We start from the raw sequence: 16,711 nt of genomic DNA on the forward strand, positions 1-16,711 counted from the left end.
ATTTCTTGCAAAGCACAATAAGTGTTATTTCTTCACAAGTTTTGGATGCACGTTGAATAGTTGAACGCTTTTGTTTGCAAAAGATACTTTTTTATCTATTTCAACCGGATGTTTGTGAGCTCTAGAGATGAAATAATATTCGAAGAACAGTTTTGCTATGTCTCAGTCGACTGAGACTTCGTTATGTCTCAGTCGATGACATAGTCCTTTGATTTTGCATGGAGATTAGTACACAAAAATTATTTTCAGTTATTTATTTTTCTTCTTATACTATATCATTTGACTGAGACTTGGATTGAGACCTAGCCACACCCTTCGAAGAAACCTATCGATACCCATTACACATGAGATGACCCAACATCCTTTGTCAAAATAAACAACTCCCCGATCAATGCATTTCACTGTTCCGTGCAACGCACGGGCACCTTACTATAGATTAGTACGACCAAAAATTGAACTAACATTATATATAGTACGATAAATGCTGATGCATGTCACCTAAAATTATATCATTGAAAACTATGTTCAAATACTAATCCAACGATATAGTTTTTGTTGACATGCACTAACATTTTGTCAGTTAAATCTTCAGTCAAATTCAATGGGGGACTAATTAACCACGACCGATGTAGTACTAGTGTAGAGGGCGGCGTTGCACGTGAGTCTCGCGGCAGTAAAGCCGTCATATCACAAAACCCAACCACTAATAAGTGGCCTGGTAAAATAAATGGACAAGCAACCATCACATCCCTCCGTCTTGACTGTTCTAGAACACAGGTGAGGTAGCAGCAGTGTACTGTTCATGCGAATCCTACTGATATTGGCCGTTGGATTTAGAAGATCAATGGTTGTGATTGATGTTCTTAGTCCTACTTAAAATTGGTACACTATATAGTAGTATAGATATAGAAACCCGCGTGGAATGCGAGAAACCAACTCCGGCCACACACGTCCGTTCAGGAGCAGGACGCCGGCCAAGCTCCTCCTTCCACCATTTTGTCCACTCTTTCGGCGGCATCCGACGAGCAGGAAGAGCAGTTCTCTGGCATAAAAGCCGTCTGGGTGGCCCATCGAGCCTGGCAGCTCGCTTCTCCACCTACCTAGCCTAGCCCGTGGGAGGTAGTTGCCGCACTAAGCCAGCGTGTGGTTCCGCAGCTGGCCTCTGCAATACAGCTCGAGGAAGAGTGCCGACTTGCTCCACGCCGGCTTGTCGGGGAGCACGGCGGCACGGGCATCATCGCTGCCCTCAACGCCGCCGCGTCGTACAACGCCTGCAGTGTCTGCGACTGCGCCATCCGTCGTCGACGCGCGCGTAGCCGCGACATGCAGGAAAAGAAAGAAGCCACCGCGGATGTTGACGAGGTGATGCGGCTACGCGGATGTGGATGAGGTGACGGGCAGCACGTCTCCGCCCGCCGCCATCATCGAGGAAAAGTAGAACACGGGAGGCCGCCGCCGATTGTATCCCATGAAGGCCACCGCCGAGGCGACGTCGACGAATACAGTCGGTGTCTTGCTCGATTCTTCTTCTGCCGGATGCTGGAGGGGGACAAAGAGATCGGGCGGCGACCATTTAGATTAGGTATTTTAATTCTACCAGGCTGGTTGTAATGGGAGTATTATAGGTAGTATCATGCATGCCAACTACTCCCTCCGTTCCTAAATATAGGAGTATTATAAGAGCATGGTTAATAGTATAACCAGCTGATGGCTACATGACACTGCCACGTCATCTATAGCCAACCTTGTAGCCTTCAAGTATAATACTCCCTCCATCTAGGTGTCATCTTACGAAAACCAAATAATCCCAAAATACTTAGGCGCGGTGCATTAACTTGTACCTTGTTTCTTGTTTCTTGATATATAAACCAAAGAGATGTGGGTGTCCATGCTTTTAATGACTTGAGACTAGCAAACATGACATGCAGTGGTTAGTTCATTGCATGCAATGCTATTAATTAGAAAATAAACATTAAGTTCTCTTGTCTCTTTCGAAAGTTGAACAATGATGATGGTACTACATTCGATAGTGTACTACTAGTAAGCAAAGCTTCTCCTCATTTGTGAGTAGACCGGACACATCAAAAGTAGTGCATTAGTCTCCAAAAAGGGTTGACCATGTCCATGGCCACCATCCCGTGCTCCGTCATTCAGTGTGTGCTTCTCGTCGTTCTGCGAGTTGACGGGACACATCAAATTTAATACGTATTCAGTACTCTCTCCAAAAAGGGCCGACCATGTCCATCAGTCCATGGCTACCATCCCGTGCTTCGTCATTGAGTACGTGCAGTATTCATGTGCCATCGAGGAGGAAAAATATTACGTAGTACTAGGTGCCATCGTAGTGCACGACTCACTTACGCACTGCTTATCTCCATTTTCTTGCATGACACATGCACCTTGATGCTAGATGTCCCGCGTGTTGGCAAAAGGATGAACAAAGCTCATGTCAAAAAAGAGAGTGGAAGAACATAGATTTACGACGACCGAGAAGGAGCAAGGAACCTCGTGGTGGAGCGTATGCACTCATAGTATTTTATATTATTTAGCGATATAAAATCAACCAATCATCTCCACAGTAGACCGGAAGAGTACGAAACACGGCAGCACAGTGTAGTTACATCATACTGTACGTGGCCAACCCACGCTATCACCATATCTCTTGGCCTCCGTGCGACACCTAGCTCTAGTAATCCACCAGCCCGTATCGCTTCTCGCTCCTCATCTCTCTCAAAGTGCGGCGGGCTGGCGTTTTTGCTGTCTATTGAGGTCGGTTAACTCATCACATGTTAGCGACATGCCAAGAGCATTCTAAAAAAAATACTGTACTCTATTGTTATGCCAAGAAGAGGAAGCGCTTTGACCGACGGACCAAACGAGACAGGCGTGCCGTGCCGTGAGTGGGTCCAGTTTCTCGTTTTGAACTTGTTTGGTGTAGTAGTAACACTTGGTTTTGACTATTGGTAAGATTTTTATATACTCCCTCCGTCTAGTGAATAAGTCATCTTAGATTGTGCATCGTGACCAAGGAAGAGGGAAAAACGAGAGAAATTAATATTTATTTGCTAATTAATAGCATTGCATGCAATGAACTAACCATTGCATGTCGTGTTTGGTAGTCTAAGTCATTGAAAGCATGCACGCCCCACATCTCTTATTGGTGGATATGTCAAGAAACAAGAAATGAGGTGGGAGTTAATGCACCGCGCCTAAGTATTTTGGGATTATTTGGTTTTCGTAAGGTGACTTACACACCTAGACGGAGGGAGTAGGGCCTAATGTATTCTTCGAGGATGCCTTTGACTATTGATAAGATTTTATATAATTTGAAAATTATATCATTCGAAGATCCTTTCATGTTCCGTTTTCAAAAAGAAAAAAGATCCTTTCACGTACGAATTTGAGTGTATGCTTTGAGCAACTTGCATGTCCTATGCTGCTCCTGTTTGGATACTGTAACTTAGCTAGAGGTTAGACTAACTCATGACTAACCCTGAACTAACTGTAGCCAAAGAGGTGTTTCGGTGACAGGGTTAGATTGACAATAAATGCACTTGATGGAGAGAGAAAAGTGGTTTCTCAGTGGGCCCAAGGAGGTACTTACTGTGGGAAAGGTGAAGTGATGGTTGCTTCGCCCAAGCAACTTATTACTCTGGGAATATGGGAGTACCAGCGGATTCAAGGAACAGAGAAATGATGGTTGCTTCGTCCGAGCAACTTACTGTGGCGAAGGTGGGGCTCTGTGATTTGACTGCTCACTAGTCATTACTAATGCGGCGCAACGACCAGGGTGAATCTTTCCCTGCAGTTGTGCACTCAATATTTCTGCACGGCAGGTGGAGCCGGATGAAGGATGCCCCACATGTCGGTGAAACGAAGTTGAATTATTTCTGGCATTGCTATCAATCCTTCAGGATTTGTTTATATGTACACATAATTTTAATGAAATTGTACTGTGATGATATGAAGGTTTCAACTTTGGTTCCCGCAGGAAAAAAAGGTTTCAACTTAGGATTCATGTGTCCTCTTGCCTCAAGATTATCTCGTTACAACATTCCATCAAATACAAATGAAACTACCATGGCTGCTAATGCATCTCAGTGGTTCGCAGATCAGCGCTAATATTCACATCACAACTGAAGACAAAGTTGTGAGAAGGTGTACAAATAAAGAAAAATATATAATTGATCGATGTTGTTCGTAGGCATGGGTCCATTTCCTAGGCACAGTGTTCATTGCTTGGCAGCTAGTTTCACCCAGCGCTCTAGCCAAAAAGGGGGTGTACGAAGGACACCACAATCCGATCATTTTGTGCAGCTCCACTAAAATCAAGCTGACCATCCCTGTTTGCAAAGATATCCGGTCAGTGTGATTACAATAATAGTGGAACTAGATGATGAAACATAACACACACAAATAGAAGCCGATCACCTCTGCGATCTCTCTTTAGGACTAACTACTTGTTGGAGAAGATTAGGCAGGAGTTGGATGAGGAGGATAGCAAAACCAATCTCCCTTTTTGCAGTCCCACAGAAATGTAAAAACGTTGCCCGTGTGACATTTTGGCGGAACTACACAAAACACTCTTAAGAAAAAAAGTGATTTGTGCAGTTCACCAAAAGGTCGCAATAGCAACGAGGTGAAATGGCTAGCCCTGTTTGCAAAAGAGAGGTAGAAAGGAAACAATTACTGGCGAATAACACGAGTTGAAGACACATACGCCGACAAAAAAGAAGCATATTCCATGTAATAAGGGAAAGATAGCAGCATGGTGGTTTATCAAAAATGGTTTGAGGACAAGATTGCAAGATGGAAAGTACGCCGGCCGAGATACGTTTTAAGCAAACAATTAAAGAAGATCCACATGCAGCAACGTGGGAAGATGGGCAGTGGAGCAAGGCCGTAGGAAGCTGTACCTGAGGGTTGTCGGGATGTTACTAGGAGGGCACCGGCGGCCGGGATCTGCCCATACTGCGGCAGCGAGCAAGTGGCGAAGGCCCTACCGCGCCGGAGCTTGGTCAGAGAGAACGGCGGGTACCGCAGATCGGGACGTGCTGCCTCAACGTCGTCGAACGAAGAAACGATGCACATTCTCCCTTTTCGTCGGCGAACGGGATGCGGCCGGATCACTGACCAACGGTGAGAGAGAGAGGCCACCGCCGCCTTGTGTGAGATGGTGTGACGAGAGACAAACCCCGGCAGGCAGGCTCCGTTGTATATAGTGGAGTGAATTTTTCCATTTTCCCCACGGCAATCGTTTTATATTCTGTACTACGCGCCATTGAGGAGGAATAAATAACTTTATTTAATACAAACGCGTCAAGTCGAACTTTGTTCCGTCTAGGCGTGGTACCCGACCCTCCTTCGAGTAAACAACCGCTACACGCGTCAAATTATCACGTGGGCCGCCTTTTCGTACAGAAACGAAGTCCACCGTGTACCCGCGCGGGTGTGGCCGGGAATGAGACGTGAGTACATGCGTCCTGCGTGCACCTCTTCTTTAGGTGCAGGTACGTACGTGGGTGGGTGTGAGAGAGATGGTTTGTGCGAAACCGAGGCAATGTGTCGATGATATCTCAAACAAAAAACGTAACATATGCAATGTGTGTGAAACAGAGTCATGGATATATCATATATAGAGGGAGCGATCCACGAGAAGAGAGTGGAGGGATCATCGGCGTGAGATATCGATAGAATCAAAAACAGGGATGAAGTGTGTGGCTGCGCGATCGATAAAGAGTGCCATTGAATTTGTGTTTGCCCACGTCAAAGATACAGGGCGGCTGGCCTACTGGAATTTGATAGGGCAGAGGTGCAATTTTTCTCTGTGGCATGGATACCTACCTACAACGTTCGACTATCGGTGGGGGGGGCAGATACCTAACTATAGAGAGGTAGATCGACTAGTATATGTGTGGAGAAGGAGAGAGACCTGGCTATGTATAGAGGGAGATCGATCGGCATCCATGGATATGTGTAGCAGAAGAATAAGGTTGGGAGAAAGTCAAAGGTAGAGTGTCGGAGGGTTGGTGGTGGAGTGGCGTCTCACAAATGGTGGGAGAGGCCTGCTAGACAAACGGAGGGTACGAGTGCAATATCAATAAGAGAGGGCGGGGATGTCTGTCTGTCTATGCACGTCCGTGTGCGAGACGGGTCGGGAGGTATGCAAGGATTATGAGGGGAGACGATATGGTTGTGGTAAGAATACGTAACTACATAGGAAGATCAACTATCGTGTGTCCGAGAAAGGGAGAGACATAACTAGTGAGGTAAGTCTATCGGTGTGTGGGGAAAAGAATTATAGTCGACCTAGCTATATGTAGGGAGATCAGTACGTATACATGCATGCATGTGTTAGAAGCAAATAAGGTCCGGAGAGACAGACAGGGGGAGAGGGGTGTGGCTAGGAGGTGGTGCGAGAGGCCTACTATGTCGAGAGGGGAGGAGTGTGCAACTATGAGATCGATGAAAAGAGGGGCGGGAGTGTGCACCTGCGTGGAACCGTATTGGACATAGGGGGCATGGACGGTGAGAAGAGAAGAGGGGAAGTATGTGTTTGTGGTAGGCACACTTGGCTAGAGAGGTATATCGACCGGTGTGTGCCAGAAAGAAGGAGTCGGGGGGCCTACACACACTGCGGGTGAACGACCTAAAGAGAAATAACGAACGTGCGCGATGGAGGGGACGCTGAGGGAGGGTGAGAGGGGGCGGGCGTGTGCATGCACGATAGAAAATTAGCGCTAGCTAGCTACAAAGAGAAGAGGATCGTGAAGGTGTTAAAGACGAACATAGATCATAATTCATTATAAAAAGTGGATACGGATACTTGAAGAAGATATCATAATGTAGAACATTGATTATAATTTGGGCTAATGTGTGGCTTTTGCAGCTCAGGGCTAAATACTTGTCATAATGTAGGGGCGGGGCACTATACTTTGTGTGATAAACACGGTGTACGTTAGATTATGAATATCAAGTTAGTACATCAAATGTATTATTATTTGGAAACAACATCAAGTGTTCAAAAGATTGAATTCGAGTTCATATAGTACACATAGTTCATATCTATCTCTATAGTAATCATGTGGTGTGTTGTTAAGGCAATACACGAATGATGGTTGAAGTTGGCAACAATCATGATTGTAGATTCTTATTGAAATAGAGAAATGAATTCAAATTCAGTTTGAATTGCAGCGGTAGTATAGACATTTGGAATGCACTAAAATGGTGGCATGAGTAGGTTACATGCATTATACAGCCAGCGAAAAAAATTAATTGGACATAACATGGATCCATACTCCCTCCTTCCATCTATAGTGGGCCTAATGCGTTTTTTAAGACCGCCTTTGACTATTGACAAGATTAATAGTACATGACATGCACAATGTGAAAATTATATCATTGAAAGCTCCTTTCACACACCAATTTAACGGTGTGCTTTGTGGAAGTTGCATGTCATATATTATTGCTCTAATATTTGGTTGGTCAAATTTAGCCTCGAAAAATGCATTAGGCCCTATATAGATGGAAGGAGGGAGTAGCTTTGAATAACATTTGTATAGTAAAACGGGACAAGACTCTCTCTTTGTGTGGTGTGAATAGTTTTTATTTTTTCGTTTTTTTCGTTGAGGGAACTGCGAATTGATTTGGTACGTACAAGTACAATATTACACGTTAGGCTTGTCCCTAAAATTCAACCCGCGCCTTGTTATATCCCGAAAATTCAGATATCGTGCTTCCAAAACTGGCGCCTCACAACCCACGCCTTGCTATCCTGAAATTACAACGCGTGCGAAAACTCCCTCCAGCTGCCAAATCCCGTCACGCGAAATCCCCCTTCTAACCCTGAGCCGAAAGGGCCGCTAGTTCAAATCGGTGGGGGTACTTTTGTAACACACCCTACATTTTGGACAAGCGCGTCCCTAAGTCATGGTTCCCCCTCCCATCGCCTCCTTTTCGCCATTCGAAATCTGGCCGGCATAACCTCTCCGCTCCAGCCGCGAAACCCCACCCTCCTCCGTCCGCCACCTCACCGCTGCCCAGCCGGAGCCTCTTCCCCGACGACGTCGTCCACCGCAACAGCTCGACGTCCCTCATCCGCCTCCCCGAATGAGGATCCGTCGTCCATCCCATCGTCCCGCCGGTTCAGTCGCCCCGTCCTCCACCTCCAAGGAGCTGCTCCGATGATCGCCTCGTCTATCGCAGCTGCTCCATCCCCACAGCGCCGCCTTAACCTGCTCCACCGGAACCGCAACATCCTCACCGACTCCTCGGACAAAGCCGAGGCCTACTCAGTGCCACCAAAGAGGTTGTACACTCATCGCATCGCACCTTCTCCTTAACTCGACCTCCCGGCGCCGACGGTGCTCCATCCCGCACCCCCATGGAGCGACTACCTTGAAGCCGGCGCCGCAGGCGACATCTCCATGGCGGCTCTTCCCAGTGCGAGGCCCCTTCGGCGACGGCGTCCATACCAGCCAGATCAACTGCTGCTGCTCCGGCTGTCGCTTGGTCGCTCGCGCTGCTGCTGCTCCGGCTCTCGCTCGCTCACTCACGCTGCTGCTGCTGCCCGGGCTCTCGCTCGCTCGCACTGCTGCTGCTACTCCCCCCCTCGCTCGTGCTGCTGCTCTGCTCTCATTTAGCTACACTTCAGTCGACTGAATTGACTTTTCGGTCAGCCGATTTTCAGGGGGGGCTAGAGGGCTGGCCGGGGCGGCGGCAGACCGACGGTGGGGAGTTGTTTCAGGGCAGCGAGGCGGCGGCTGACTGATACGTCTCCAACGTATCTATAATTTATGAAGTATTCATGCTATTATATTATCTGTTTTGGATGTTTATGGGCTTTACTAAACACTTTTATATTATTTTTGGGACTAACCTATTAACCGGAGGCCCAGCCCAAATTGCTGTTTTCTTGCCTATTTCAGTGTTTCGAAGAAAAGGAATATCAAACGGAGTCCAAACGGAATGAAACCTTAGGGAGAGTTATTTTTGGAACGGAAGCAATCCAGGAGACTTGGAGTATATGTCAGGGAAGCAACAAGGAAGCCACGAGGTAGGGAGGCGCGCCCTACCCCCTGGGCGTGCCCCCACCCTCATGGGCCCCTCATGGCTCCCCTGACCGACTTCTTTCGCCTATATATGTCCATATACCCTAAAAACATCGAGGAGCACAATAGATCGGGAGTTCCGCCGCCGCAAACCTCCAGAGCCACCGCAAACCAATCGAGACCCATTCCGGCACCCTGCCGGAGGGGGGATCCCTCTCCGGTGGCCATCTTCATCATCCCGACGCTCTCCATGACGAGGAGGGAGTAGTTCACCCTCGGGGCTGAGGGTATGTACCAGTAGCTATGTGTTTGATCTCTCTCTCTCTCTCTCTCTCTCTCTCTCTCTCTCTCGTGTTCTTTATTTGGCACGATCTTGATGTATCACGAGCTTTGCTATTATAGTTGGATCTTATGATGTTTCTCCCCTCTACTCTCGTGTAATGGATTGAGTTTTCCCTTTGAAGTTATCTTATCGGATTGAGTCTTTAAGGATTTGAGAACACTTGATGTATGTCTTGCCGTGCTTATCTATGGTGACAATGGGATATTCACGTGGTCTACTTGATGTATGTTTTGGTGATCAACTTGCGGGTTCAATGAACTTATGCATAGGGGTTGGCACACGTTTTCGTCTTGACTCTCCGGTAGAAACTTTTGGGCACTCTTTGAAGTACTTTGTGTTGGTTTGAATAGATGAATCTGAGATTGTGTGATGCATATCGTATAATCATACCCATGGATACTTGAGGTGACATTGGAGTATCTAGGTGACATTAGAGTTTTGGTTGATTTGTGTCTTAAGGTGTTATTCTAGTACGAACTCTATGATAGATCGAACGGAAAGAATAGCGTCGTGTTATTTTACTACGGACTCTTGAATAGATCGATCAGAAAGAATAACTTTGAGGTGGTTTCGTACCCTACCATAATCTCTTCATTTGTTCTCCGCTATTAGTGACTTTGGAGTGACTCTTTGTTGCATGTTGAGGGATAGTTGTATGATCCAATTATGTTATTATTGTTGAGAGAACTTGCACTAGTGAAAGTATGAACCCTAGGCCTTGTTTCCTAGCATTGCAATACCATTTTCTCTCACTTTTACCACTTGTTACCTTGCTGTTTTTATAATTTCAGGTTACAAAAACCTATATCTACCATCCATATTGCACTTGTATCACCATCTCTTCGCCGAACTAGTGCACCTATACAATTTACCATTGTATTGGGTGTGTTGGGGACACAAGAGACTCTTTGTTATTTGGTTGCAGGGTTGTTTGAGAGAGACCGTCTTCATCCTACGCCTCCCACGGATTGATAAACCTTAGGTCATCCACTTGAGGGAAATTTGCTACTGTCCTACAAACCTCTGCACTTGGAGGCCCAACAACGTCTACAAGAAGAAGTTTGTGTAGTAGACATCACTGACCGGCGGTGGGGAGTTGTTTCGGAGCGACGAGGCGGCGGTGGGGAGTTGTTTCGGGGCGGCGAGGCGGCGCGGGGTTCGGCCGGTGGTGGCTAGCGGCTCAGGGGGGTGCAGGTTGAAGATGAACTACATGCCCTCCCTAAACTATTCCATGTGAAGTGCCTCTCTGCTACCATTGCGTTCAGTTTCGACAGTAACATTCAGATTCCACAGTAAATTTCAGTTTCGACAGTTAAGTTCAGAGTCAACAGTTCTTACCTCATCTGTTGTAGTCAGGTGGTTTTTGGTGAGCTAAATTTTACATCTATCACTTTTTGGTAATGCATTTTACATCATCTATTGGAGATGCTATTAGAATCCCACTTGAGATTAATGATGTCTGTCTTGTGCTGCTTCAGCCTTGACGTCTTACGGCTCATCGGAGCTGCTCCAACGACGGAACGATCCATCACAACAGAGCAGTGCCCTGGACGCCGTCTACAGATTCCTCAGATCTTCCTCCACACCTCCGACAGCCACCTCTGCCTCAACTTCTTCAGTGACCAACCCAATGATGCTAAGGTCGACACGGCTACGGCAAAGAGGTTGTACACTTGTCGCATCACTTATTACTCTACATTCATGTCGATCCATTAGGGCTATTGTGGTTCAACGGAAAAACATAGCAATAGGAAATTTTCCTATGGCACTCTACTATTCAATTATTCATGCATTTTGTTGAAAGGAATGGAGCAAAACATCCACCTGGACCTACTTTTCAAAATCCTATGCATGAAAACAAGACCAAGTGCATTAGTGGCAGAATAACATTCTAACTGTACACGCTTTCATATGGTTTCACTTTATTTTGGCCATGTTTCTTTACATTCCTCTGCTCCTCCTTTTCCTGTGAACCAAACACCCAAGTGTGACACCCAAAATTTTTATTTTGGCTTTATCAAAATCTTTTATTTGATTTGAGGAGGGTATTTAAATTTTCTTCTAAAGAACTCTCCCTCTCAAAAATTTCCTTTTTTTATGACAAATTTTTTGTTGGTTTCATCCTAGACTTGATTGTTGGTCTTGGAGGTTTTCATCTCAGGTTGGCTCAAATGTTTTTCATTTGGAAAAATATATTTAAAAATCTTTTAAATAGCCCTATGGCATTTGGAGTGATCTTTTCCCCTTTCAAAAATCCCCCTTGCCATGACCTAAGAGGAAATCCCCTCCCAAAAGCCTTTCCCCATCTTTGGATCAAGATATACTTCAAATCCAGCAGTTTGAACATCCCCATAAATTTTTCTCCCATTTAATTCTTATCAAAAATAATTTCTGCCCTCTACTTTGGCTCTTGGAGATTTACAAAGGAGCTACCCTTTCTACTTTGAGTTTTGCCTCCAAACCAATTTCCCTAGCTAGTCCTTAGAGCCCTCAACCAAGATCCATGAAGATCCACTGGTCTCCAGTTCAAATATTTCAAATTGTGCTTGCTGCAAGTTTGGACCATATTTGCTAAATTTGATGAAATTCAATTGTTTTCTCCTCCTAAAAATCTGAGAAAATTCAGGCAGCCTCTGGATACATTGAGAGGTCACCTCACCAAGTCCTAGCAGCGGTCATCCATGCACTCAAGGAGTGGAGGCACTTTCTGTTGGGAAATCGTTGTGAAATATATACGGACCATAAGAGCCTTAAATATATTTTCACACAACCAGAGCTAAATTTACGCCAACGACGCTGGTTGGAATTGGTCAAGGACTATGGTGTCGGCATTCACTACCATCCAGGGAAAGCAAATGTAGTGGCAGATGCTCTTAGTCGGAACCCCAGCCCGGGCAACGACAGTCCACAGAACTTGAGGCCTGAGTTTCAGCAGGAGTTCGCTAGACTCAACATGGTGTTAGTCTCTGAAGGCAATGTATCAAATCTGGAGATACAACCCACCCTAATGGAACAAATTAAGAAGGCTCAGCATGGACATCCCAGCATCGAAGGTATAAAAAGGAAGATGAGCCTTGGCAAGGCTTCAGAGTTCGTCACAGACAATGAAGGAATATTATGGCACGGGGACAGACTTTGCGTACCAAACATTGAGGAACTCAAGCAACAAATCCTAACCGAAAGCCACACCGCTCCATACTCGATCCACCCTGGAGGAACCAAAATGTACAAAGACATTCAGGAAAGATTTTGGTGGCACGGTATGCAAAGGGATATAGCCGCATTTATTGCTTGTTGCGATTCATGTCAGCGCATTAAAGCCGAGCATCAAAAGCCAGCAGGCCTACTCCGGCCAAACAGGATACCTGAGTGGAAATGGGATGAAATTGGAATGGACTTCATCATCGGACTACCTCGATCGCAACGCGGAAATGATGCCATATGGGTCATCACAGATAGGCTAACCAAGGTAGCACATTTCATTCCCGTGAAGACGACCTACTCCACTCAAAGGCTTGCTAAGCTTTACCTCTCCCGTATAGTTTGTTTGCATGGAGTCCCAAAGACTATAATATCCGACCGAGGCAATCAATTTGTCTCTAAATTCTGGGATCACTTACAACAAGCTCTGGGCACGCAACTAGCATTCAGTACAGCGTACCACCCTCAGACTGATGGACAAACAGAACGCGTAAACCAAATCCTAGAGGACATGCTGAGAGCCTGTGTGCTCACCTATGGATCTAGTTGGGAAGAAATTTTGCCATATGCCGAGTTTGCTTACAACAACAGTTACCAGGCCAACCTACAAATGGCACCTTTTGAATCATTGTACGGACGGAGGTGTCGTACCCCACTAAATTGGTCAGAAACAGGTGACAGTCGTATCTTCGGCCCAGACATGCTCAAGGAAGCCGAGGAGAATGTTAAACAGATCAAGGACAGACTCAAGACAGCTCAAAGCCGACAAAAGAGCTATTACGATCAAAAACATCGTGAGGTCAGCTTTGAACCCGGTGATTACGTATACCTCCGAGTGTCTCCTATGAGGGGCCTGCAACGGTTCAAAATTAAGGGGAAGCTAGCCTCGAGATTTATTGGACCCTTCTGTATAGTTGCACGAAGAGGCACAGTAGCCTACCAGATAGACCTACCCAAAAAGCTGTCAGACGTCCACGACGTGTTCCACGTCTCACAATTGAGGAAATGTGTGAGCAACCCGGAGAAGCATGTATCCCATGAGAGCATTGATGTGCAACCAGACCTCACCTACAGAGAGCGGCCAGTGAAGATATTGGAAGAGTCTGAAAGGAGGACCCGTCAGAAAACGATAAAAAATTTCAAGGTTCAGTGGAGCAATCACACCGAGGATGAAGCTACATGGGAAAGAGAAGATTTTCTTCGGGCAGAATACCCACATCTATTTGAGGATCAGCTGAAATCTCGGGGACGAGATTTTTCCTAAGGGGGTAGGTGTTGTGACACCCAAAATTTTTATTTTGGCTTTATCAAAATCTTTTATTTGATTTGAGGAGGGTATTTAAATTTTCTTCTAAAGAACTCTCCCTCTCAAAAATTTCCTTTTTTTATGACAAATGTTTTGTTGGTTTCATCCTAGACTTGATTGTTGGTCTTGGAGGTTTTCATCTCAGGTTGGCTCAAATGTTTTTCATTTGGAAAAATATATTTAAAAATCTTTTAAATAGCCCTATGGCATTTGGAGTGATCTTTTCCCCTTTCAAAAATCCCCCTTGCCATGACCTAAGAGGAAATCCCCTCCCAAAAGCCTTTCCCCATCTTTGGATCAAGATATACTTCAAATCCAGCAGTTTGAACCTCCCCATAAATTTTTCTCCCATTTAATTCTTATCAAAAATAATTTCTGCCCTCTACTTTGGCTCTTGGAGATTTACAAAGGAGCTACCCTTTCTACTTTGAGTTTTGCCTCCAAACCAATTTCCCTAGCTAGTCCTTAGAGCCCTCAACCAAGATCCATGAAGATCCACTGGTCTCCAGTTCAAATATTTCAAATTGTGCTTGCTGCAAGTTTGGACCATATTTGCCAAGTTTGATGAAATTCAATTGTTTTCTCCTCCTAAAAATCTAAGAAAATTCAGGCAGCCTCTGGATACATTGAGAGGTCACCTCACCAAGTCCCAGCTCCAGAAAAAAAAATTCTTCATGCCAAATCATTTCGTCGAACACCTGCAGAGCACTGTCACTGTCAAGTTCAGATATTCAGTAAACAGTTTCAGTAAACCACTGTCGTTTTCTTCAGAGCTCGTTCTCGATCTCGCCAGTACCACGGTGGCGCCTTGCTCCCTGTTCCCTCCTTCTTATCCCTGCGCCGCACGATCGCCTGGAAGTTTGCGGGCGTCGGCGACGAGCAGGAGGAGGTGCGCCACCCCATGAGCGACGGCAGCAGCGGCTTTGCGGCTGCCAGAGAGAGGCGCAGCGTTGGACGGCGCCGTCCAGCGCCGCCCAAGCCACCGGAGGCCGCCGCGTGGCCACCCACTCACCCGTGCACGCTGCAGTCAGTCGTCGTGAACTGGTAGGCGCGGAGCGCGCTCTCTGCCGCCGCCGTGCCCGTACGGCCGCCCCGTCGAGGATCGGCGCATTACGCCAAGCCCGACCGAGGTTTAGCGGGGGAACGGCACCAGTGATCCTCCCTGATGGTGCCTAGCCGCTTAAACCCCCTGCCCAACCTCTGCCTCGCCGTAATCGCTCGCTGGAGCTACCCCGTTCGCGGCCACCCCCTCGGATCGCCTATAAAAGGAGGTCCCGAGCTTGAACTCGAACCCACACCACCTCTACGCACCACCCATACCACGCCAAGCCACTGGGCAGCCCCCAAGGGAGCCTTCTTCCCCAACTCCGGCCGCCTCGACCCGCCATGGGACCCAGCTCGATTCACCCCCGTGCGTGCACCCCTACCCCTCAGCTCTTGCCAGTAGCCTCCTAGTACATCCACTCTTCTGACCCGCGCTTCAATTTGGAGTTTGCAGCACCCACCGGAGTACTCCACCATCGCCCGAACCACCGTCCGCCGGAGAAAGTGTCGCCGTCGACGTGGTGCTCTCCGACGACCAAGTCCACCACCCACCGACGCGGAAGAACACCCTGAACCTCTTGGTACCCTCCGATCTCCCTGCCTCGCCGTGGTTCAACGCCGGCGACCACCATAGGCTTCGGGCGCCGGTGAGCTCCTTTGGAGTTTTTAAACCTGACGGGTGGGACCCCCCCGTCAGCCTCTCTTCTTTCACCCCCTCGAACCGTTTTCTGATGGCGCCTTCGGGCAAATGCGCTTTCCCTTTGGGCTGGCGCATTTCTTTCCGAACCGTTTTCTGGTTTTTCAAACAAGTCCCTGGTTCTTTTCTGTTTCATCACAAATCAGTCCCTGGACATAAAACCCTTATAACTTTTTAATAAAAGATGATTTTTGATTGATTCTTTTTCTGACAGTCTTGTATTTTTGTCTAGTTTTTTATAGTATTTATTTGGAAAAAATTTGGAACAATTTTTATTCACGCAACGATTTTCACGTTAGTATACGGTTTCGTTATGCCGTAGGTTCCGGAGGAGGTGACGGAGCCGCGAACTTCGCCGAGCTAGACCCCGACTTCTCCGAACGAGGCAAGCATGTTTGAACCTTTGATATGATAGGTGTTTTGCATGTTTGCTTGAATGGTTTGTGCATGGCATGTGAGCATCGGTGAGTATTGCGTTGCATGCAAGGCAACTAGCCCTGTGTCCCGAAGTTACTGTGATCTCTGATGAGAGATGGCCTAGTCATGTGGTGACATGAAAGGCAGTAAGGTGGTATTGTTGTAGCGTGCCAGCCTTACGTCATCCGATAAACTCCGACGTTAACGTGGACCGAGTCACGTTATCGTTCTTCCACTTTCGTGCTGCCACATGTTTTCTGCAAAGAATACGGTTTAGTAAGTTGTTAACCTCTTTCCTTGTACACACCAAATAGAGGGGCCGGGATGAGGGTTCCATGGCCCTGGATTAAAGCCAGTCATCCGGTCAGGGGGCATGGGTGTTTCCGGTTGGGACCGAGAGGGGGGCACCCCTTAGAGCGCGCGTATATAAATTTGATCCCATGCTACGCGAGGTTGTAGCCTCCCCGTCTCAAAGTTTTTCTTGAACGTTGCCGAGGGTGATTCCTGGCATCGGAATGTTGAATGGGTGTGTACTGGTTAGATGTGTTTCTCCTAAAACACCGTAAACGGAACTAGTCCCTTGTGACTACTGAAATCCGTTGGCTGTGGTTAAGAGTACAAACTCTGCAGAGTCAAATCCTTCCGAGTCATCG

The sequence above is a fragment of the Triticum aestivum genome, chromosome 2D, assembly GCF_018294505.1.
Source record: "Triticum aestivum cultivar Chinese Spring chromosome 2D, IWGSC CS RefSeq v2.1, whole genome shotgun sequence".
NCBI classification, from domain to species: Eukaryota; Viridiplantae; Streptophyta; class Magnoliopsida; order Poales; family Poaceae; genus Triticum; species Triticum aestivum.